This window comes from Ascaphus truei, chromosome 5, assembly GCF_040206685.1.
Source record: "Ascaphus truei isolate aAscTru1 chromosome 5, aAscTru1.hap1, whole genome shotgun sequence".
NCBI lineage: Eukaryota > Metazoa > Chordata > Amphibia > Anura > Ascaphidae > Ascaphus > Ascaphus truei.
In genome coordinates, this window is record NC_134487.1 from 215,209,446 (window position 1) to 215,226,764 (window position 17,319).

At 43.1% G+C, this 17,319-nt stretch overlaps 1 long non-coding RNA gene across 1 annotated transcript; it reads right to left on the minus strand.

Moving 5' to 3' along the window:
* Window positions 1-5,728: 5,728 nt before the first annotated feature.
* Window positions 5,729-16,952, minus strand: LOC142494537 (uncharacterized). The gene is made up of 3 exons (XR_012801516.1): window positions 16,854-16,952; window positions 6,612-6,679; window positions 5,729-5,837 (listed from the first exon to the last, which is right to left on the minus strand). It is a non-coding gene; the product is annotated as an uncharacterized LOC142494537 (long non-coding RNA).
* Window positions 16,953-17,319: the final 367 nt, after the last annotated feature.

Here is a 17,319-nt window from a genome sequence, read left to right on the forward strand (position 1 = left end):
TCACCAAACAAAAATCTTATCAATAATCCACCCTTCTGACACAGCTTTAGACAAACAAACCATTATTTCTTGAGATGTACCACGTTCATGACTCAACATGTTTCATACAAATGTAATAATAGAGTTATTATTTTATGGCAATTACTCCTATTGTGTCGCAGCATCTCTTACATTGTGGATTTTCGAATGGTGTGTAATTGATGATGACATCACATTTCATTATGTGTGTGTTAGAACCAATATGTCAGGCCAGAATCTGCACTCATGTTAAGCTTCCATTTTGTATGGGCATAACTAGCTAAAATTCTGTAGTCAGCCTTTTGCTGAAATATAATTCCTAAATGCACTCAGTTTCTGCCAAATTGCATTTCCTTTCTTCCTGGTCAGGATATTACTACGATACTTTTGTGTTGTCAATTTCCTCATGTTTTAGTTAGAATATAATAGAATGGTTCTCTGCAAGAAGCAAAATAGTGTAATATAGTTGCTAAAGACTCAAGGTCTCTTTTGATAACAGACAATGAATAAGCTATGTATTCAGACAATTGCTTGTATTGGGAAAGACACGTCCCAAAAGTCACGCCACTAATATGTCATGCCCCTAAATCACACCTCTAATCAAAGCTACGCCCAAGACACGCCTATGATACGCCTATGTTACGCCTCTAACCAATATCTTTTTTTTTCTGTATAAAATTCATTACCCTATGAGTAATAAATTGAGACAAAGGATTTGAAACCTGGCTTGCGTTACGTTTCATTTCGTTCGTCTACCAGGCCTGAAAAGTTCATCAAAAATCGAAGATAACAGTGGCAGGGCGTGAAAGCTTCTCCGGGGAAGTCTGCTGCAAAATGGTACAGATTGTGTATCCAGTCACAAGGCTTCAGTTTTTCTTGGCAGAGGAAAGGCTCCTCTCAGTTCTGAAGCATAGGCGAGGAAATTAGGTCTTCCTTCAGTGTGTAACACATCTAAATTAAATTACAATGAATTTTAGAATGACTACAATTCATATGTTCACAATACTATCCAACACATGTGTCATCATTTATAATCATGTGATTAATTAGTCTGCCTATTTAAACGATAGAAGGAGGCACTTACCTTCCACTGTGAAATGGATGCGGCACCAGATTGCGCTTTTCTGTTGTTTTGTGCGAGGAGGAGGAGGGAGATTATGTTGGAGATGAGAGAGAGGAGAGAGAGGAGAGAGAGGAGAGAGAGGAGAGAGAGGAGAGAGAGGAGAGAGAGGAGAGAGAGGAGAGAGAGGAGAGAGAGGAGAGTGGGGGAGATCTGTGTTGTTAGACACAAACCACCCCGCAATTTTAGGCAAAGAACCTCCCTAGAGGGCTTGACTGAGGAAGAGGTTATCAGCCACTACAGATTGAGCTCAGCGGCCTTGAACTCTATGACGTTTTAAGAGAAGATTTAGAGCCAACAACAGACAGGAGTCCTGCAGTGCCTGGCCTTGTTAAAATGCTGAGCTCCTTACATTTTCTTGCTTCGGGCTCATTTCAGACAACTGTGGGCATAGTAGGCGGGGTCTCGCAGTCGGCATTCTCGCGGACCTTTAGCCAGTTTCTATGTGCACTGACTCGACACGCTAGTGATTATATACATTTTCCTAGCGAGCAGATAGAGTGGCAGGCACTGAAGACTGCATTTTATAATGTAGCTGGGCTACCCAATGTGATGGGTGCTATAGTTGCGCTGACCCCGCTACGTGAAGAGGAGAGGGATTTTAGGAACAGGAAACATTTCCACTCGCTTAATGTGTAGGTCGTATGTGACGCATACATGAAAATTCTGAGTGTGGTAGCCCACTTCCCAGGTGCCTGCCATGATTCACATTTTCTCAAGAACTCATTAGTGTTCCGTAAATTTGAATCGGGGGAATTCGAGGATGGTTGGCTATTGGGTCAGTCAATGTTACAGAAACTGCACTTACAACTACATTTAACGTACAGTTTTATGTTTCATTGTGTGTTGCTAATATTGTAAGTATCCACAAATACTTAACTTTTGTGAACTTCCATATCTAATCCATGTCATGCATCGTCATCTTAGATAAGGAGGATTTCATTGTTAGGGCATGTGTTGTATATTATTCACTGTCATGTATTATGAAATGGCAATACACAATGTTTTGAATCTAGTTACATATTTTAACCTTTATGTCATTTGACTGTCTTATAGGTGACTCAGGATATGGAAGCCGACCTTGGCATCTGACCCCACTGGGTAATACGCAAACCCCTGCAGAGGAATGATATAATGCCGCACACATATCCACACGCTCGGTGATCGAGAGGACATTTGGAGTGTTGAAAAGTCGTTTTAGGTGTCTTGATAGATCTGGTGGTGCGCTCCAGTATTCGCCAGCGAAGGTTGGTGACATAGTGATTTGTTGTTGCATTCTGCACAACATTGCCCTACATCACAATCTTCAAGGCAACGGGAGGATTTAGAGGAGGATCCTCTCGTGCCTCCTGCAGGGCTTATGGACCATACAGCCAGTGGGGTGGAGACTCGCAGGACATTAATTGCGAATTTTTTCACATGTAAGTTTTTCAAATACATTTAATCGAATCTGTAATCATCTCGTTATGTGTGTTACATTGCATTGTGTGTATGTAAGCTTAGGATGCTGCTCTCTCCAAAGAACTGCACATTTTGTATTGAATGATCAGAACTTCGTCTGGCTACGGTACACAGGCGGCACACTTTATTTGAGTGTGGCTCATTCCGCAAGCCGGGATATGTCCTGGCTTGCGAGCCGCACTCCCTCGGCGTGCCGCGCATCACCGATGCGCGGTCACGCGTCATCGGGTGCCTGTGCCGCCTGTACGCGTGCCCAGGGCTCCCCGAGGGAGCCCTGGTGTCGCGCGGATGTGAGGACGGCGGCGGGACGTTCCGGGGGACCCGGCGGACCCGGTGAGGAGAAGGGGAAGCCCCGATCGGCGGGCCTCTCCTCCGAGGCTTCGGCGCGCGCCCGGGACATCCCGGCGCGCGCCAGGTTACTGTCGCAGCCGAGACCGGGCAAATGCTCAAATAAACTCAGCCGCGACAGTATGTGAATTTTTAACACCTTTATTCTTGTATTAATCATGTTTCAAACCTACTATACAATGTGTGCATCGTTGCACTGACATTGCAAATGCATTCAATGATTACTTTGTGGGGTGTGCCACTAACTTATTAGCGAAACGCAGCACAAACCCCAAACATGAATCTCATCCTGGGAGTATCCCTACAGTCCCACCCCCTCCCAACACTGCCCACAATTTTCAATTTAGCCCAGTATCTGAAGAGGAGATTACACAAGCGCTCCTCAAACTAAAACTAAGCAGCCAATGTGGACCCGACTTACTACAATCTAGATTCCTACGACTTGGTGCCCCAGCCATTGCCAAACCAATCGCGTCCATAGTCAACTCTATCCTGTCTGCAGGCCATATCCCTAAGACCTGGAAAACTGCCAGAGTTGTCCCAATCTTCAAAAGTGGGGACAAAAACACTGTCTCAAACTACAGGCCAATCTCACTTCTCCCAATTCTATCCAAAGTTATGGAAAAATGTGTCCACTCCCAATTAAGCGATTTCTACACCAAGACAAATTTCCCTAGCCAATTCCAGTCTGGGTTTCGTCCCAAACACTCCACCGTAACTACCCTGCTAAAAGTTTGCAATGAAATCCAGTGTGGAATGGAACGGGGACAACTCACTGGTGCAGTATTCCTAGATTGTGCAAAGGCTTTTGACACAGTTGATCATGTTATCCTGCTTAACAAACTCCAGAGCTCTGGAATAGGGAAACATGCTTTAAACTGGTTTCAGTCCTACCTATCAGGAAGATCCCAACATGTGTCCATCTCAGGCTCTAACTCCAACCCCCTGGATATCACCTGTGGTGTACCGCAAGGCTCTGTTCTGGGGCCCCTACTCTTCTCAGTGTTCATTAATGATCTTCCCACAGCTTGTAAGGAAGCCTCAATACACATGTATGCAGATGACACAATCCTGTATGCACACAGCCATAGCCTCTCTGACCTTCAACACATACTTCAGTCTGACTTTTTGAGACTCGAAAACTGGATTTCCCAAAACAAACTGTTTTTAAACACTGACAAGACTGTAACAATGGTATTTGGGACCAAGACTAAATTTGTAAAGCTTCCAGTGACTGAGCTCCTGATTAGAACCAACGCTAACACCACCCTAACACCTGTCACTAGTTTTAAATACCTGGGCTTATGGTTTGACTCCCACTTAACATTCGGGATGCACATTGATACCCTGACAACCAAGACCTATGCCAAACTAGGGGTACTTTACAGGAACAAATCCTCCCTAAGTCTCCTGGTCAGAAAGCGTATTGCACAGCAGATGCTAATGCCAATTATTGACTATGGAGACATAGTATATGGCTCGGCTCCTCAAACCCACCTTAGCAAACTTGACACCCTCTACAATTCAATTTGTCGTTTTGTTCTCCAATGCAACTACAACACACATCACTGCGAAATGCTCAAAGAACTAGATTGGTCATCACTAGAGTCTAGGTGCAAAGTTCACCTTTCCTGTCTCACCCTCAAATACTTTCTGGGCAAGCTACCCAGCTACCTGAACAAGCTCCTCACCCCTACCACATGCAGTACCTATCACCTGAGATCAGACTCCAAAAGACTATTCATGGTCCCAAGACTCAACAAAGTATCCGGACGTTCCTCCTTCTCCTTCCGTGCACCCCAAAACTGGAACAACCTACCAGAGACTCTCATATCCACCACCAGCTTAAGTTCTTTCAAATCTAAGGCTGTCTCACACTTTAATCTGGTCTGTAACTGTTTCATACGCTCATAATATATATTTTCTTTAACTGTGCATGCAATGTCTTGTATATAATGTATACCTTGTTCATTTATGTAACTGTATTTGTAACCATGTATTATTTTGTTTTACTCTGTGCCCAGGACATACTTGAAAACGAGAGGTAACTCTCAATGTATTACTTCCTGGTAAAATATTTTATAAATAAATAAATAAATGCAGAATGTTGTGTATGAAGTGAAGAAATAATGTTGTATTGAGTACTCTGCATAGTGTTATCTTACAACTGAATTACTGGAAATTATTATATATATTTTTGGGTCATACTTTCAACATCATGATCAACTTAGAAATAATTAATGGTGTTATTAAAGATTTAGACAATTGTTATGCTTCTAATTCCTTACTTAATATTATTATTGTCATGTATGTAAGTATTACTACATACATAATTTGAGTGTCTGCATGAGTATAAGCAGATGTGATGTTGATATCTTCTATCATTAACCTGGCATGTATCCCTATCATAATTAATATTTTTAATTTAAATCCACACATTTCTATATTAATCTTTCATATTAATGTTTCGTACAATTATTCATGTATAACTTTTAACAATACATTCTTTTCAGTAGAAGTACATGTGTGTTTCTCAGGCGACATCTTAAAAAAATGATTGTATTATTTGAGTGATGTCAGTGTAATCAGCGTCACATTGTTAAAAATGGAGCACTAAGACAAGATGTAATGTCAAAGTTTATTGTAATGTTTACGCACATTTCAACTTAGTCTCAAATACCCTAACATCTATATTTATTCTTTGAAGAAAATTATATAATCTATGATTAGCTACGATATATAAAATTGTGCATGTTCAGTTTCAGGTATCATAGCATGAGTGGCCATGTGATGTGTTTGGCATGTGGCCATTATGGAAAAGCTCTCAGTTGGTCGGTCTTTGGATACATGCATTCACATTATCTTCAGTCTTGAACGGAGCTGTAAAAATCTGTTAAAAAAGTAGATATATAATATTAATGTAATAAAAATATCGGTTACATACAAACTTTATGATGCATCTAAACACACAGGGGGCTATGCACTAAGCTCTGAGCTTTCGCGCTGGCCTGAAAAAAATTAGCACGTCCGATAAAAAATGAAGCCGGCGGCGCGATTCACTAAGGCCCTCAGCCCATTTTTTATCGGACGTGCCAAAAACTGGCTTATCGTGCATGCAATGTATTTCCCCCCTGCTATCGCACTTAAAGTTCCCGTACGATAGCTGATTGAAAAAAAAGCCGCTTGTAACATTTGCATGGAGATTTGCCATCTCCATGCAAGGCTGTTTCAGGCGATCGTTCAATAAATAAATACATTTTAATACTAGTGTAGATGTGCATGGGGTCTCCCGAGCTGAACCGCATTGGTTTCAGATGCGAGGGCCCCCTACTTCAGGAGATACAGGCCCCGTTATGACGTCATCATTTTTTTTTTGTCGGCCAAAACACATGGTTTTCACTGCCCAATCAGGGCCGTGAGAACCATATGACGAAAATGTGACGTCATAGGCCTTTAAAAGCCTATGTCGTCTCATTTTCAGGCTTGACGCCGAGGAGGAAGGACCTCCTCTGAAGAAAGAAGACCAGGGCCTGGCGGATGAAGATATGAAGACCCCGGAAGAAGAAAGAAGACCACAGGAGAAGACCCCACGATGGATTACAAATAGAAAAAAAGAAGATAAAGACACTTGTGGATTGTAATGGATTTTTTATTTTATGGTTACCTGGTTTCAGTTGTTGGATTAGCTGCTCCAGTGGTTCCGGTTCCCCTTGATTGCTGTGACTGGTTCATCTAATGGTAAGTAAAAAAACAAAATGTATTTTAATTTTATTTTACAGGTTTTTTGAACTTTTTTCCCTGACGTCCATTTTTTTTAATGTCCATTTATTTGTCCTGAATGTATGTATGTCACTATGGGTATACATACGTACAGGACAAATCAGTGGTTGTATTGTATGTTCATTTTTAATGTGATTAAATTGTTTTTAATGCTCTTTTATTGCACTTGTATTTATGTCTGTAAACTATAGATGGACATACATACAGGTATAATAAAAACGTGTTGGCTTGCCTTGTTTGGATGTTTTTTTGAATGGTAATTTGCTGCTTTGTGTAAAAATGTGTTGCTAATGTACATTTAATGTTTGCAAATGTTTAGCTAAAGGCTGGTTTCTATAGATTATTTTATTGGCTTATTTTTGGCATATAGATGTTGTTTGATGGTTACTTTGTCATAGATTAATTTACACAATGGTTTGATTGTAGGATTTGAAGTGTGTAATTGAATTGGATTGTAATTGATTGGTGATTGGATTAATTGATGGTAAATTAATTGTGTTGATGCTTTGTTTTTCTTTAATGATTGTATCTGTATCTTGTTTGGATTAGTGTCTTTGATTTGGAGCATTGTTTGACATAGTATATATCATGCAAAGATTATTTGTATCGTGCACACATTGTCAAATTGAGTGTTTGTATTTAGATTTATTAGATATTGATTGAGCTTGGTGATGTTTGATATTGGGAGACATTTGTATTTGGCCATGTACTGGATTTATTTGTATATTGGTTAATCATGCATATACAGTATATATATTCTAATATATATATATATATATATATATATATATATATATATATATATATATATATATATATATATATTATAATATATATTAATATATATATAGAACTTGGAAATTAAACCATTATGTCCAAAATTATTGACGAATGAGAGTGTGGATTTTCTGTGACATATGGGACTATCAAGTAATTTTGGAAAGATCAACACTCCATTATAGACTGGATGTCCATGGAAAGATCATGAATTGGAATTATGTTCAGGAGAAAAAATATATTCTCTTGTGGGATATTATAAATATCTAAAGATTATATTTATACTCCCTTTGTTATGGACTATACCACACTATCAGCCTTACTGTCATATGTATGGACAATGATATCTTATGAGGACTCTTGTGATAAGTGATGGGGCAGAAACAAATCTCAAAAAAGAACTGAGACAGGTCTATATAGATCTCTATGGAATAATGCATCACCAGTATGTCCACTCCATGTTTTACTCATATGGGATGCTCAAGTCATGCAATTCCTGAAGAACAATATTTCTTACAGTACTAATAACCCTGAACTAGAAATAATATAGCTGGCTATCCAGCGATTGTTTAAATGTATGTTAATGCAATTTCTAGCTAATGGGTATTATTATTAACAACTGCTATGATAATAATTGTAATAAAATGAATGTTTGTCTGATAGCTTAACTTTCCTTCTTTGTGACCTTATATGACTGATTAGCAGCTAAATCATGTTACTAATTTTCAATAGGTAATACACCTTTAAGATAAGTTCATTTTCTTGTACAGCAGTGAGGTGTCTTAACAGCATATGCGCATGTCACGATTGGGCACTAGTTAGGGCCAATAGATTGCGCTATTTTTAGTGTGTAAGGGCAAGCATGCGCAGTTAGAAGCTCAGAGACCATATACACTAGAAGGATTTGCCATCTCCTTCATGACCGAGTGGAGGGCGATGGGGACGCTGACGTATGACGTCACGGACATGCGCATTTGCATCCGTGATGCACGTTTTTTGCCCTCAGTGCCCTAGATCCGGCCAGGAAGAGTTTCCAATACTTCCCCTCATGGTTAGCCTTCGGATGGCGCATTACAGGTGACAGCTTTGGCACAGTCGCACCCTCATGATGTCATGCGCATGCGCAGTACCCCGTTAGTGACATCAAATTGCCAGTACTGCCCTCTTATGGGTAGGAGCTTAGGAAATACATCCCTACTATTGGCCTTTGGCTCATGATGCCTCCATGACACAGCATGTTCATGCATTGATACACTCCCTACTCCATGTGTTACCTATTAAACACTACAGATGTCTACAATCACCAGCCTAATTAAATCCCTTTTTAAGGTGCATGTTACACTGCCCACTGTACCACTCCCAGTAGAAGGCTAAGGCCGAAACTCGTAGAAGCAGGTCCAGTTGGCAGGATCCCCTGTTTTTGTCCCCTCTCTAGGACATATTCATGTGCTGTGAGCTTTGCTCCTTGACTCCTCCACAGACTGTGCTGAGTACCTGACATGAGGTGAAGTATTACTTATCTGCTGCTACAGACAGTGTGCTTTATTTGACTATTCATGTGTTTTTTCACAGTGAGTCTGCTGATATTGTGATGCTTTACATTTGTCCCCAGATCTAGGGAGACTGCAGCATTTTGTTATTCAGTGTATTCACTACCTTATTTAGCCACCGTTTTGTGTCTGTCAGTAGCTATACTTTATACACCCTGTCAGGTACTTTCCAGCATTCATATGTCTATTTAGACTTTTGTATTGTCTTTCAGGGTAACTCCCTGATCAGGGGTTAAATCAAGTCTGCACTTCTCAGGGGATCCATGCCTTGTTTTAACATTTCTGTGCTTTAATTTTACTTTATGTTCTGTGACATTTTTCAATAAACATTGTGGTTTTGTATTGTCAGGCATACTAGAGTGCTTTTATTGGGGCTCTTTTTTGCAATAATTTATGCCCTTATAGCACCACCGACAGATGACTACATCTAAATTTACCTTGTCGGTTGTATAGTTGCCATTATTTGTCTCATGGATGCGGGGTCACTTCTTTTTCTCACATATATATATATATATATATATATATATATATATATATATATACATGATGAAGCCACTGTACAAATAAATGGGTGAAGGGTGGGTATCGGGTCAGGGTGCCTTAACCCCTTAATGACTGTAGCGGTTAATAACCGCTAAGGTCATTAAGCGGTTAGGGGACATTAGTTTGGCACTTGTTCTTATTTTGTATATTTTTCAGCACCCCAGTGTATGGATGAGGAGGAAGATTCAGCTGGCCTTCATCATGGGTGCCGAACAAGGGTGAGTACAACATGTATGTAATGTATTTATTGTATTAATGTATATTTAATGGGCAAAAGCATTATTATCCATATCTGGATAATAGTTATTTTGCACATTATTGTACTGTATGTGTTAGGGGGGTGTATTTAGTTAGAAATATTGTTTAGTATTTTTGTTGGCACAACATTGGTACCGCAGGCCTGCAGGTACCCCGGGACGGTCCCGGGGACCCCGGGATGGCCGCGGGGTCAGCCGGGGACACCCGCGCGACCCCCGGCCTCCCTCGGGGACCCCTGCGGGGTCAGCCGGGGACACCCGCCGGCCTGTTGTATTGGTTTTGCGCCTGCAAAAAGGTAAACAAAGAATTTTTTCTAAGTCCAGCTTCTTTTATCACCTGCCTTTAGCTGGTGAGCTTTATTCAGCGCAACTTTCACGTACGATCAGTTTGCGTTGCTTAGTGAATCCAGCAGAAGGGCAGGATTCAGCTGATCGTACGATAAAAGTTGGACATGGAAAAAATTTCAATGAAAAGCCCGTTTTAGAGTGCAAAGTGCCTGTTTGCGCGGCTTAGTGCATAGCGCTCGGCGGAACTTCACGTTCTAAAAGCACTGTGCGCTCTTAAAACGACTTATCACTGCTTAGTGCATAGCCCCCACAGTTTTTATACTGTACCTATGTACTACACGTGAAGCATTTCGTTAACAACATTTATGCAACATATAACCAAAAAATGCTTACTGCATCAAAAGAATATATTTATGTAAATAAACATTATATATATATATATATATATATATATATATATATATATATCTTCATAATCAACCACGTAACATTATACTTATGCTTGTACAGGCAGTCCTCGTTTTAAAATATATATATATACATACACTGTATATAATGTGTATGTGTTGCATATCTTATTGTCCGAGTACAATATTCGGAGTATATAAAAAAAAAAATTCAGGAACGGAACCTTTACTTTTAACAGTGTTCCTATGACAAAGTGTGTTTCGCTTTAAGACGTTTAGGTTTACAGCGCCATTTGGAGTTACGCATTGTGTCAGATAACCGAGGACTGGCTGTATTACCTGAGGTTTCGTTTGTTCACATGCTATCACCAAAAACATGTTAAATACAGAATGATAAACAACATTAACTAGTCTGCATAATGTGACATAATGTCATGTAAACGGCTGCTTTGCCTGCTATTTCTATAACAGAGTAACCAAGATTCAACAGGCACATAACATTATTATGTTGCCATATGCAGAGTACACAAATTATGAAGATATGTACAGCATTTCTGCATTGTGACAGAGTGAAGTCAACTCCTATCAGTTACGCCTGGGAGACATATGTCTGAGTGCTTCATCCAGCACTCATAAGGGTTAACTCAGGTGGAAGTTAGGAAATCAGAACTCTTTAGCTGACACCTGAGAGCCAGCAAGGTAGATAAATGATCATGTGACTGGCAGGGGCTGCCAGAGAGAGAGAGAGAGAGAGAGAAGCACACTTCTGCGTGAGCCCTTAGCCAGAGGGATTTCACCAAAGACTACTTCAACTAAAGTAAGGATTATTCATTTGTTTACTGACTGCTTAAAGTACCCTTATGGTTTGGTTCTGGTTTAGCCAGCCAGCCTGCTAGATAGGTCTGCTGTGTTATTAGTCAGTTTTTCTCCCAAAGTGGAGCAGGATTTATTTTGTTAAAGGGACAGTGTACCCGCATGTTATGTTACTGTGGAGAAATAAAGCCACTGAACGTTTTTATTTATCCTGAAACTATACGTGTGGACTGTTCCCTGACCTCGGCTACAGGCAGTCCTGCCACAGGTGGTGTCAGAAGTGGAATGTCGGACGGCCCCTGTATCTGAAGGGCCACACAAAAAAAAAAATGGAGAATTTTTTTTCTCAGTTCCTTGAGCAACAGCTCCAGCTAGCAGAGAAGAAAGCAGAGCGACAAGCCCAGCAAGATGAGCGACAAGCCCAGGAAGCTGAGCGACAAGCCCAGCAAGATGAGCAACAGGCCCGGCGAGAGGAAAAGCTACTCCAACTGCTGGTCGAAGGCCCAACCCCAGGCAGACAAGGGATTCCAAATGACCCACCGGTGATGCTGCCTAAAATGAAGCCAAACGAAGACCCAGAGGCATTTCTCCTCACTTTTGAAAGGGTAGCCACGGCCCACGGCTAGACAGTTGATCGCTGTGTAACGACTCTGGCTCCACTCCTCATAGGGGAAGCTCAAGCAGCCTACCAGGCTCTTCCAGCGGACGAGGCCATGGACTATCAGAAACTAAAGGCTGCTATTCTGGATCGCCTAGGCCTCATGCCAGAGACCTACCGACAGCAGTTCCGGGCAGTCAAATATACAAACCGAGACAGACCCCGGGTCGTAGCCCACCGCTTAGTAGACTTATGTGCCAGGTGGATACAACCGGAAAAACATGACAAGGCAGAGATCCTTGAACAGTTTGTGCTCGAGCAGTTAATACAGATACTGCCCCCCTCCTCCCGCTCCTGGGTAAAAAGACATGCTGCATTTTCCCTGGATTCAGCGGTCCGCTTGGTGGAAAACTTCCTGGGCGACGACACCCAACAGGATAGCTGGGAACGGCCGGTGCAAACACCAGTTGCTTCCGGTGATACTAGAGGCAGGAGAGCAGACAATCGGGGGGTCTACAACCCACCAGCTCGGGAGATCTAGTCAACCCGATCGGAAGACCCTTTCCCATCTTGGAGGGTTCCTGGTACAAACTCCCGCAGAGACGCCCATCCTGGGTCCGAGGCCACTGGATCACTCAAGGGAGGCCGCCACTCACAGTATTCCCCGAGAACCTGGACTCCTGTCACCCACCCGGTGGAGAGGATAACCCCACCAACCAGAAGGGAGGACCCCATCCAACAGCGGAGAGGTCCAAACACCGAGCCCCGTCGAGAGCTTCCGCGGACGACCGAGTTTGCAGACTCAGGAGATGAGGAAATGGACTGTTCATATGGCAGAACCACTGCCACAGCTTGTCTCCGAGGGGACCACAATCCGTGGTTAGTCCCAGCATCTCTGGAGGGGACAAAAGTAAATGCCATGCTGGACTCGGGCTCTGGAAAAACCCTGGTCCTAGAGGGCCTAATTCCAAGCAATAGACTATCTTATGACTCTCCTTGGAATATCGAGTGTATCCATGGGGATACAAAGAGATACCCGACGGCGAACGTTACACTGCGTATCCAGGATCAAGAGGCTAGCCTACTAGTGGGAGTTGCTCCCTGGCTACCTGCTCCTGTTCTACTTGGCCGAGACTGGCCCTACCTCAAAACATTGTTGGCCCCTACTCATACGGAGCCTACTTCTCTGGTACCGGAGAAGCCCAGAGACTTGTTCCCTTTTTCCCCAGAGATTTTCCCCCGTAGACACCATGTCCCAAAGACACGTAAACAGAGATGTGTGGAAAAAGAGGACTGGTTAAGAAAGGCTGGGACTTTTGGTAACATTAGTCAGCCCAAAGGACTGCAGGTCATGGCCGGGGATGACCAGGGTGGGGAACAGATAGATACGGGAGTGTTGCCAGACCTGGATCTTCCTGACTTCCGTCAGAGGCAGCGGGAGGACCCAGCTCTGGCTAGACAATATGAGAAGGTGGTACAGGTCAACAACAAGATAATAGATGAACAAGGTGTAAAAGTGTTTCCACATTTTGAACTGTTGAATGACATACTATATCGTGTGAATAAGGTTACACAAACAGGGGAGGTCATTCGACAGATGCTAGTCCCTAAAGGGTTGATTAAAACAGTGTTTACCCTAGCCCATACTCTCCCATGGGGTGGTCATTTGGGCAGAGATAAGACCACAGACCGCATCTCGTCCCGGTTTTACTGGCCAGGCATACATGGTGACATCATGAAACTATGTGAGACATGTCCTGAATGCCAAAAAGGACAGAAGCCAGCTCCTTTGGTTCCTCTGCCATTGGTAGCCGTCCCATTTGAGAGAATTGGGGTAGATCTGGTCGGACCTTTAGAACCCTCTGCGAAGGGACATAAATTTATACTCGTTGTTGTTGATTATGCCACCAGGTATCCTGAGGCCTTCCCTCTGAGATCAGCCACTGCTAAACAGGTTGCTCACAGGCTGTTAGAACTGTTTTATAGGGTAGGACTTCCACAAGTAATGTTAACTGACCAGGGAACAAATTTCATGGCAAAGTTAATGCAGGATGTCCTGAAGTTATTGGAGGTAAAATCCGTCCGGACCTCGGTCTACCATCCTCAGACTGATGGATTGGTAGAGAGGTTTAACCGTACTTTAAAAACTATGCTTAGGAAGTTTGTGGACACTGAAAAGCGAGCTTGGGATGAACTTCTCCCTTTCCTGTTGTTTGCGGTACGAGAAGTTCCCCAATCATCCACAGGTTTCTCCCCGTTTGAGCTCCTATATGGACGCCAACCTCGGGGTATTCTCGACCTACTGAAGGAATCCTGGGAGGAGGAGCCCTCCCCCTCCAAGAATACCCTTCAGTATGTCATAGACATACTGCCTAGACATACCGCCTAGACATGATAGGTTGGTTTGCGAAGGAAAACCTCAAATCTGCTCAAGAACGTCAAGAGAGGCAGTACAACCAAAATGCTCGCTTGAGGGTCTTCCAACCTGGGGACCAAGTGATGCTACTACTACCGACATCAGAGAGTAAACTCCTTGCGAAGTGGCAGGGTCCTTTCCAAGTTCTCCGCCGCACCGGGGAGGTGAACTATGAGATCTCTCAACCAGGGTCCAGGAAGGGTAAACAAATCTACCACGTGAACCTCCTGAAACCCTGGAAAATGATGAGATCGCTGTTCATTCACCCTCGGGAAGGAGAGACGGATTTGGGTCCAAAGCTTCCAAAGGGTAGTACGTACACTGACCATCAGGTTCCCATGGGAGAGCAGTTAACAACGGAACAAAGGTCAGACCTACTTGATGTATGTGACCAGTTCCCAGATGTTTTTTCTGAGCTGCCAGGGCAGACTGATTTAGTGTCCCATAGGATTGAGACAGAACCTGGCGTAAAAGTACGGTCCCGTCCCTATAGATTGCCAGAGGGCCGAAAAGACCTGGTAGAGAGGGAGATAATAGACATGTTGGAATAGGGCGTGATCGAGGAGTCCCACAGCGAATGGTGTAGCCCTATCGTGTTGGTCCCTAAACCAGATGGGAAGGTGAGGTTTTGCGTGGATCTGCAAAAGGTAAATCCTGTATCCAGATTTGATGCATATCCAATGCCTAGGGTGGATGAATTGCTTGATTCGCTTGGTAAAGCAGAGTATATCTCCACCCTAGATCTCACGAAAGGATATTGGCATATACCTCTAGTGGAAGAATCCAAATGCAAAACTGCCTTCGCCACCCCTCTCGGTTTATACCAATTCGTCACAATGCCATTTGGGTTACATGGGGCTCCAGCCACGTTCCAAAGGTTAATGGACAAGGTACTACGACCCCATAGGGCATATGCCGCGGCCTACTTGGATGACATTGTCATCTATAGCAGACACTGGCAGTCTCATATAAAAAGGTTAAGGGCAGTCCTAACATCCTTAAGAGAAGCAGGGCTCACTGCAAATCCAAAAAAATGTGCCCTGGGTAAATCCACTACAAAGTACTTGGGCTATGCCGTTGGGGGAGGGATAGTAAGGCCACTAGCTTGCAAAGTGGCTGCCATAAAGGAAGTCCCCACCCCACAGACAAAGACACAGGTCCGCTCCCTTTTGGGGTTAGCAGGGTATTACCGGCGGTTTATCCCCAATTTTTCAGAAATATCTGCACCCCTAACAGATCTGACAAAAAAGAGTGCCCCGACCCAAGTTAAATGGTCTTGGGAGTGCCAAGACGCCTTTGACATGCTAAAAAAGTGCCTGTCAGAGGGCCCCGCTCTTCGGAGCCCAGATTTTAAAGAGCCCTTCATTATCCAGACGGATGCCTCAGAGGTAGGACTGGGAGCAGTGCTGTCTCAGCAATTTGATGGTGTTGAACTCCCCATACTGTTCATCAGCCGGAAGCTGTTCCCAAGGGAAGTGAGGTATTCCGTTATTGAGAAGGAGTGCCTCGCTGTAAAATGGGCAATTGAGGCCTTGAGACATTATGTCGCCGGAGTACACTTCACCCTGGTCACTGACCATGCACCCTTGAAGTGGTTAAACACCATGAAGGACACAAATCCAAGGTTGACCAGGTGGTATATTGCCCTCCAACCCTTCTCTTTTGATATTCAGCATAGACCTGGAAAGGATCATGGAAATGCTGATTTTTTTGTCAAGGGAAGGAGTGGAGGGTTGGGCTTCAGCCATGTGGGACACTAGCCACACACAAACAGGGGAGGTATGTAACAGAGTGAAGTCAACTCCTATCAGTTACGCCTGGGAGACATATGTCTGAGTGCTTCATCCAGCACTCATAAGGGTTAACTCAGGTGGAAGTTAGGAAATCAGAACTCTTTAGCCGACACCTGAGAGCCAGCAAGGTAGATAAAGGATCATGTGACTGGCAGTGGCTGCCAGAGAGAGAGAGAGAGAGAGAGAGAGAGAGAGAAGCACACTGCTGCGTGAGCCCTTAGCCAGAGGGATTTCACCAAAGACTACTTCAACTAAAGTAAGGATTATTCATTTGTTTACTGACTGCTTAAAGTACCCTTATGGTTTGGTTCTGGTTTAGCCAGCCAGCCTGCTAGATAGGTCTGCTGTGTTATTAGTCAGTTTTTCTCCCAAAGTGGAGCAGGATTAATTTTGTTAAAGGGACAGTGTACCCGCATGTTATGTTACTGTGGAGAAATAAAGCCACTGAACGTTTTTATTTATCCTGAAACTATACGTGTGGACTGTTCCCTGACCTCGGCTACAGGCCGTCCTGCCACATGCATATATAACTATTTCTTATGTTTAAAATTCTTGTTGTTTCACAAAGGGGCGTACACGTAGTCGACTGACATTTAAGGGCTGCGCACTAATATCTCTGATTTCACCCGCCATTGCACAGCACGGTTCAAAATATTGGCACGTATATCGTTAACTAGATCTTACCTTCTTACAGAACTGTGTTCCGGCATATTGTGATCTTCACAGCGCGATCTCTGTAATATTATCAGAAGCAGCTGGAAAGGTAAAAGAGACACGTTAATTTACACAAAGAAAAACTTTTTTTCCTGTATGGTATGCGCATGCGTCATGAATACAACGCATATGCCTGTCATTCCAATGAAAAACCCGTTTTAGAGCGCAAAGTGCCTGTTTGCGTGGCTTAGTGCATAGCGCTCGGCGGAACTTCACGTTCTAAAAGCACTTTGCGCTCTTAAAACGACTTATCACTGCTTAGTGCATAGCCCCCACAGTTTTTATACTGTACCTATGTACTACACGTGAAGCATTTCGTTAACAACATTTATGCAACTTTTTTTCCTGTATGGTACGCGCATGCGTCATGAATACAACGCATATGCCTGTCATTCGGGAAGAAAAGATTCACACAGTGTATAAAGTATTTACACTA